Here is a 9,022-nt window from a genome sequence, read left to right on the forward strand (position 1 = left end):
TTGCCGTCAGATGTCAAAGAAAAAATATTTTAATTGGAATTGTGATACTGACGCACTCCTTCCATTTGCTGTACTGTCCTTCCAGCCTTACTCCATCCTTGCCAGTTTACATCTTGGTCATAACGCTCTAAAATGATTTCATTCTTACCAATGTGTCTTCATCCACTATTTGGAAAACATCTCTCTGTGAAGCTTTCCTTGATCATTCCAACACACTTATCCATCAATTGTTTAAACTCATAAAATTTTTATCATTTCTATGATTATTTGGTACATGCCGATATACTACATAATAGTTTAATTTGTCTTCCTGTCCCCGATTAGATTATAAATCACTTGAGGGAAGAGACCGTGTGTTGTCTATTTCTCTGTATTTCTCACAGTGTGTAGTATAGCACCTTAAACGTCAGAAATACTCAATGAATATTTGTTGAGTGACTTAAGTTAGTGCGTAAAAATGTGCACATATAACCCTTATGTTCAGGGACAAAAAGTAACAGAGGTATTTAAAAATTATGAAAAAGGAGTGTTCTGTTGCCTTAGCAATATCTTATTGAAACTTTTCATCTTAAGTTTAGTCATGTTGTTCCTTGATTTTCTCCGGAAGCAATGTTTTCTTAGAGAGATGAATCTTGATTAATGGCTCAGGTGTCTGAGGTACATAGTATTCTTTTTATTCTGCAAGTCAATTTGTTTCATTTAGAGGACAAATTTCAACAGGGCAGCAGACTTAACTGCATTTAATTTGGAGTTTCTGGGCACTTAGTTTTCTCTGGAGTTGTATCTGATCATGACAATCTTTAATATTATTATGACTGTGAGTGGAATGGGTCGTTGGTCATTATTTAAGGAGGTCACTGCTGAGACAATCTTTTTCCTGTCCACCCTACCTCATTGGGTCTGGGGTTCTTTCTCCTAAGTCTACGCCATCTTTGCCATCTTTAGGGACAGGGGCTTATTCTGCTGTTTCCTGTCATGCTGGGTCACAGAAATCCTCCAAGAGACTGATCAGACATCATGTTTTATTAGGTTAACCCCTCACTGGGGTTTTGGCACCTCTTCAGGCTCCTTCTAAGGGAAAAGTGTTCTGGGATTCTCTTTGGGACCCACCAAGAGATCTTCTCTCACAATTCCCCTTTGAAATGTTTCCCTTTCTCTCGTCTCTAGAGAAATATAACCCAACTTCATTATGTTTGAATATGGGATCTTATTCTCCTCAAATACCCTGCTGTAATTTATAATGTTTCTTCCTGGATTCCTTATTATTTGTCTGAGGACTTTTTCATTTGTTTGTTTGTTTGTTTTAAAGTAGATCAGAGGTGGGAAGTCGAGTGAGGACCACACACGTAATGGCCTAAATTCTTGAGTAGGAGTAGGCTAGTAAACTATTAGGAAAAAAAAATATTTCATAAGTGTTTTTCCTATTACATTTAGGGAAGGGAAATAAGAGGTTTACTTAAGCTGTTTGTACCCATGCAAAATTATAGAGGCAGAACAAATGGGCTCTCCTAGGGTACTTAACGAATATGAAAGAATTGTTGACTTAAAATAGAAGTTCGCACTGAAAGGATCACCACTGCCCAGGTAGCCGAGAAGAATAGAGTGATTTGATGACTGCGGACAGGTTAAGTGTGGTTAATGAGGCAGAGACTCTCAGGTAAACCAAGGTTAAGATGTAAACTTGAGTTCACTGGCCTCTTAGAGAGAGGCAAGGATGCTTCCACAGCCAGTATATTTATGAAGTTTTTGTTAAATAAAAGAGAAGAAATCCAGTTATAGGGACAAGAAGGTTGATATATAAGAATATTGAGACTGTAACTGAGATCTTGTCTCTAGCAACTCAAGACCAGATTTCACCTGGTCCTGGTGAGAAAGTTTGGTTATTAAGAATTATTTCTGTGTTATACATAGCTTACTTGGTTTCATAATAATACATGGATAACATATAGATCCACACATTGCTCAGTTTTACTGGTTAGTTAAGTTGCATGGATTTGTTTATAAACCGAAAAAACACTTTATGAGTGATGTCTCTATGCAAGATAGAGTTTTGGTGTTAGGGAGGAAACCACGACAGCAAACATCTTTGGAGGCTTCATGGAGCCGGCATTTTAGAACTAGTCTCTAAGGCATTCTTTTGGCTTTTCTATATTAATTTGTTCATTTTCAGACCTCATGGCAAGATTCTAGTAGAGATATCTGGACCTTGGTTTGGCCACTTACTCATGATATTTGTGAGTAAGCAGGGGATACCCTGGGCTGATGCCTAAATAGGAAATACTCCTGAATAGGTGCTTTCCAGTAGCCAATTCAAAGGTCTGAACCAATTCAAAACACCCAAGTCTGACATTTACCAGCTGCTTGAATTAAGCCTCTTTTTTCTTATTCTTTAGAGAAGGGGTAATATCATTTTGCCCTATTTTGTAGAATTTTGGGAGATTGAGATCACTTCTAAACTATAAAGAGCTATAGAAATATGGAACTGTTACATTTTAATGTAATTAAATAGTATCTTCAATAAACAATAATTGGTGGCTAAAATTATGCAAAGCAAGATGACAGCTTTTTTTTTTTTTTTTTTTTTTTGCGGTACGTGGGCTTCTCACTGTTGTGGCATCTCCCGTTGCGGAGCACAGGCTCCAGACGCGCAGGCTCAGCGGCCAGGGCTCACGGGCCCAGCCGCTCCGCGGCATGTGGGATCTTCCCGGACCGGGGCACGAACCCGTGTCCCCTGCATCGGCAGGCGGACTCTCAACCACTGCGCCACCAGGGAAGCCCGACAGCTTCTTTTTTTAAGGTCACTTTTGTATTGAGTGGCTTTTTAGAACATTAATCTTAGAATTATCTTAAATTTAGGTTCTCTGAAACATTAAAAATATTAAAATATATGGCAGAATATACGAGTCCTATCTGTTAAGTTTACTCTCTGGTGTACCAACTTCTCTACTTAGTCTTCTACACATAATAATATTAAATCACATTATGATATGAGATCTCAGGACCGTGATTCTGTTTAATGTCTCTCTGCAAATAGAGATGAGGAGGGCATAAAACAATGATGTTCTGGCCACTGAAAAATTTCCCGTTACCAGGCATTTAAGAAAATGTGGAGGAAACTTAGCACAACGCATGACTAGAATTCAAATAACTGATTTTTTTACGTTAGATATATTAAAACTTTATGATAAACTTGTCAAGATTGTGAATGTAGAGATACATGACCTTTCTCCAAACACGATTTTATAAAAAACCTAAAATCTTATGGCCAGAAATATTCATGTTCCTGACATCAGCTCTCTAGTGAAACCCCAAAACCCTCCTAGTTGAGTAAAGCACTTAAGTGTTGTAGGCTTTTGTCACCAGCTTCACAGACTCCACCTGAACAAGCCTGGGTTCTCTGTTGGGACTAAACAATCTGCCAACGGGAAGAAGAGAAATAAAAAATATTGCTCCGTTTGTGTTGCCTGGATATATCTTAAGGATTTGGGGGGATTCTCAAGAGCCAGAATGCCATCCCAGAAAGTGGATCCTCAGAAGATTGTAAGAAAAGGCGGGATTTAAATTAAGAAAACTTGAGAAAAGAGTTCAGAATGTGAATCCCCAAATGTATGAAACATTAACGTTTGCTGCCTCTATTTAAATGGGTAAAATTAGCTCAAGAGACGAAGTCAAAGATTCCTGCCACTTTCTCGTTTGAGCCTCTTCTGTTTGATATTAGTTAAAAGATCCTTTTAGCTCTAAGGGAATAAAACCCCAACTCACATTGATTTCAGTAAAAATAAGTGAAAGAGGGGTTGGGGGCACATGTCGCTGAAATGCCAAGAGTAATCTGTATTGAGAAGGGACTGGATCCAAAGATGAGGGGAACAGCAAAAGGAGAAAAGCATCCCGAGCTCTCTCTCCACTCCACTTTCCTGTGTGGTTTATTTTTCCAGGCAGGCTTTCCTTATAAACTGGCAAAATGGCTTCTCTCAACCCACATCCTCTAAGCTTCGTAATCCCTGGCAGAAAAGGAAAACTTCTTTCATGATAGTCCCAGTGAAAGTTCTAGGGCTGTCTTACTGCATGACTTCAGTCTGTGCCTATCTCCAAACCAATCACTGTTGATGAGGGGCTGGAATCTCTTGGTTAGGTCTGAGTTGTGATTCCACGTGGCTGGCGGGACATAAATTTGACTCTAGTGGTGGAGGTAGGGAAGGAGACGATTTAGATGCCTGGAACCACATGAACTGAGAGAGGAGAATCCAGGTCCTATTATCAGAAGGAAGCCAAAATCAAGACATGCCCACTGTGAGTGTCTATTATTAAAATTAAGAAAAGATATCACCAAGAAACAAAACTTCAGAATCCCAGGGTCAGTGCTATTACTTGGAAGCTCAGTTGCTACAAAACTGAAAATGCTTTGAAAACCATAAAGGGCTATACCCATTAAAGCTACATATATACAAGTGGTTTTTAGTTGCTTCTCTTTTATTAATTTTTGTGTGTCACTGTAATAAATTCAAGTAATCCTAAGATAATGCCTCTTTCATTTCTCTTTCATGATTATCTGATACTTTACAGAAAACACACACACATTCCCCTATTTGAAATGGAAAGATGGTTATTCTATGTGTTACAATAGCGTTAAAACATAATTTTAAAGGAGACATAATGAACCCCAGAGCATAGAACTACTTGATAACTTGCAATTTACTGTTTAAAAAGTATGTGAAGTACATGTATAAATACATAAATATAGAAAATGAATATAGAAAATAAATTGTTGAATTTCACCTGTTTAGAGCATGTTACATTTGGAAAATAGAATATAGAGTCAGCTGTGGAAAGAAATACATTTTGCTTGGTTTTCTGCTACCTGTGTTTTATAAATAAAAATTGATTGTGTCCCAGTCCCCACTCTGTCACTAGTTAGCTGTCACCTAGGACTAAAGTCACTGGATCTCCTTGGGCCTAGTTTCCTAACCTGGAAATTGAAGAAATTTAATTAGATGCTATGTAAGGCTGCCTCCAGCCCTGAAATTTTATAATTTGTGCAAGCTCCGAAAATGACAAATTATAAAATATCACGTATTTTGGAAGTGAGCTAGTTAAACTGCCAAGGGCAGTGGCACTTTTTTTTTTCCAAATGAGTCCCTGCATCTAACATGGCTACCACTCGATTCTGTTCAAACTATTGCGAAGGAAACCAGGGTAATCGTATGGATATTTCTGTTGAAAAGTTTCAATTCTCAGATTTCCAAGATCACCCGTGTGATTTTAGACAGGAAGTTTGATTCAACTTTTCTTTCCAGTAGGAATACAGCTTAAGAGCAGGACAGGATTACAACGAGTAATGCATCTTGGCCAATTTGACACGTTTCAAAAGCATGTGGTTGGTTATTTGGGATTTCATGTTATTGAACTGGCTGCTCTGTTGTCAGCTACTTCATGGTACCACGGATGCCGAATGCTTTGACCCTCTTTCTGTTGCCACTGTCCTCTCTCTTCAAAGATAGGATGCAAATATGCCCAACTTCTTTAGAGTTATGTTCTTTTTGCACAATCTTATTGAGTCTTCATGCTGCTTTCCAGGCACAGACCTTTGAGAACATTTCCCAACCAGGAAAAAACAATAGGAATGGCTACAAAATATAATTAATTTTTTCTGACTATTAATGCAGGAGGAAGATGTCTAATGGGTTGCAGATTTCTTCCTATTTGAATAGCATGACCGTGACCGAGTGGAAAGGAAACCCTCTGTTGCAGTTGCATTTCCTTAGTTCTCCTCCATCAGGACAGGGCCTGGCCATGGGTGATGCTTGCCTGGTGTTCTACGTATGGAAAGAGAAATGATGTGCATACAGGGAGGGGTTTCAGTGATTGAAAGGAGAACAAAGTTCTTAAGCCATTATTAAGAATAAGGCAGCAAGACTCCACTCGCCTTGCTAACCGTTAAATGTTTCTGGCTGTCTGCCAGCATCCTTCAATATTTCTTTGAAGCTTTCTTTTACTTACTACAGGAGAGTAATTAGAATGTACCTTTTCATCTTTACTGAAACATACACACACACACACACACACACGCACGACACTAGTACATTGTGCTCTGATGTATGCTTGCTCCAGCCCTCCTTCTGAGACCATGCATGGACGACATCTAGGAAGGGTCTTAGGGTTGGTGTGGCAGGACTAATTCCTTTGAGTGCCTCAGTTTCTGAATCTGTCTTTAAATGTTTCCTTAATATATCTAAGGAAGTTTATATATTGCGAGCTGACGAGATTTTACAAAGTAATTTCTCCCTGGGGGTAACTAAAAAATGAAATAAAACTCAACTTATCTGGTCAGATAGGCAGGCAAAACTTTTGCTTTCCAATTTGGCATTTTAGCATTGCATCTGATTATAAGACATTTCTTTTGGAAAGGTTAAAAATTAAACATTTTTTAAAAAGTTAAGTACAAAGTAGTTAATGCCTCCGGACAAAAATATATTCACATACTATAAAAATTACTGAGAAATCTCCCTCTCAAAATATGATCATTACCATAATTACGTTGATAATATTAATTTTATTTTAAAAACCCCAACCGTGTTGTTTCTTTTATCTCTCCCTTCTTTCCAGGCTACTAAAAATATTTAAACCATTATCACCTCTACCACCACAATAAGAAAATCCTAGGAAACAAAAACTTCCTTTCTCATAGAATATTACAGCTTCTAATGTTTGGATTTAACTCAATCGAGAGTACTTGTGGGGGAAATAAATAAATAGATAGATAGATAGATAAATAAATAATACTGAAGATTAAGCAAAAAATGTGTAGAGGAGAATATGATTATTTTTGATTATACTTGACTTTCTACTTATGATCTGTAATAGAACCATGTTGATCCCTAAACACATTGTGACAATGATGACAAGTCTGACTTTTGTCATTAGACAAGACAATCAGGCCCACGTTATTAATTACTATGCTCGTTCCAAGAAGAGATGTGAGCTCAGCACATCTCAGGGCTTTAAGAGAATGACTCTAGAGATGCTATTGCTCCGAAGGAGAAACTCCTGCTTTCCCTCCACCCCCATGTGTATTCAGGTGTCTGAGAAATGGTCCTCTTACACAAATAAATAAGTGACGTGCAAGGTCCTCTTTGGTGGAAGGAAAATACACTAAAGGAACAGATGAGGGGGAATTCCAGGCTGTAACTCTGAGATTACCAAGAAAACTACGGCCAACTTTCTCCAGAGTCTCAAGGCCCTCTAAGAGGGCAACGTTTTAACAGAGTAAATTATACCTATAAAAAGGCGCTTAGAAAGGCAAGCTGTACAGCACATTTGTTTTGGTAATTGCAAGCAGTGGATTTTCCACCAGTAGGTGGAGGGACACTGCTGCAGGGGTTGGCTGCAGGCATAGGGTCAACATGGCTACTTTTGGCAGCTGGCTGGAAATCAACCTGTTTTTATTGACATGTTTGTTAACATCAATTTTCTCTGGCACTCAAGTCACTAAATTTGTGGCTTTCAAATTCCCAAGATTGATTCTGATGATGAGACGGGGGAGGTGGGTGGCTTTACCCCACTCGCCTACATGAGGTGCACAGTCAGCATTGCCCTGGAAATTCAGGCATTGCCGGGGCAGATGCTTGCCATCCCTGAAGGATGTACGGTTCTGATCAATGCATTTGGTAGGGCTTGTGGGTTTGTACACTGTGCTGGGATCTGACCTTCCACCAGGAAGACCAGGAGAGTTCACGATGAGAAACGTCAAGAAATGAAAATTATTTTCATGTTTAACTTACACAGAGAAAACTGCCAAGAAAACATTGTTTTTAGCTGTAAAGACAAAACAAAAAGCAGCATTCAGTTGCCAAGCTTGGGATGTGTTTATACTTTAAAAACTGTTTTGGTTAATATTTACTTTTAGTCAACAAAAATATTAGAGTGTTAACATTTTTAAGGGCAAATAAACAGCTTCAAGGATGAAGATTTTCAATTAAAATGTTTCTATGAAATTTTCAATTTCCATCATTTTGAGTTAATTAAGAACCATCTGGGTTGTAGCGATGTCAGTGCTTTCTACTGAAATCACATTAACAAAATAAACCCTAAATACCAGGGGCCTCACCTTATAAGTAGTCCAGGACCCAGATTCAGCCCTCTCTGACTTTAAAACCAATTTTCTCCGCACCATCCTATATGTGTGTGTGTGTAGATGTGTGCAGCGTATATTGTATGTGCTGAAGTTGATAGGCTAACATTTTATTTTGAATTTTTACATTTCCATTTATGTGTGAGATTGATCTATAACTTTCTTCTCATGCTATCCTTGTCTAATTTGATATCAAGTTCATATTAGGTTTTGTGGATGCCTTCTTGTTTACTGGTTTTCTGTTAATTCATGTTGACTCACACAGTATCTATTATTTTGTTCCTAGATTCTTCAGTTTTATGTTATTATTCTTTTTCTAGCTTTCGAATTGAAAATTTTATTACTCTTTTCCTTCAGTCATCATTCTTATTTCTTTTTTAAATAAATGCTTTTTTTTGGAAGTTATTACTTTAGCTGCTTTTCACAATTTTTTAAAGAAGTACTTTCATTATTTGTTTTTATGTTGTTGTTGTTTTGTTTTGTTTTTTTTGTGGTACGCGGGCCTCTCACTGCCGTGGCCTCTCCCGCTGAGGAGCACAGGCTCCGGGTGCGCAGGCTCAGCGGCCATGGCTCACGGGCCCAGCCGCTCCGCGGCATGTGGGATCCTCCGGGACCGGGGCACGAACCCGGGTCCCCTGCATCGGCAGGCGGACTCCCAACCACTGCGCCACCAGGGAAGCCTCATCATTTGTTTTTATGTATTTCAAGTTTAAAATATTTTATAATTTCCCTTGTTATTTTCTTTTTAAGCTAATGAGTTATTTAAAAGTGTCTGTTTAAATTTCAAAATACATGGGGAACTTTGGTTTTGCATTACTGAATTCTATTGTATGTTTCTTTGCCAGAGAATATGATCTTTGTGATACTGTTTTCTAAATTTGTGGGGTTTTTTAA

Source organism: Grampus griseus (genome assembly GCF_964374135.1).
Source record: "Grampus griseus genome assembly, chromosome: 10".
Taxonomy (NCBI): domain Eukaryota; kingdom Metazoa; phylum Chordata; class Mammalia; order Artiodactyla; family Delphinidae; genus Grampus; species Grampus griseus.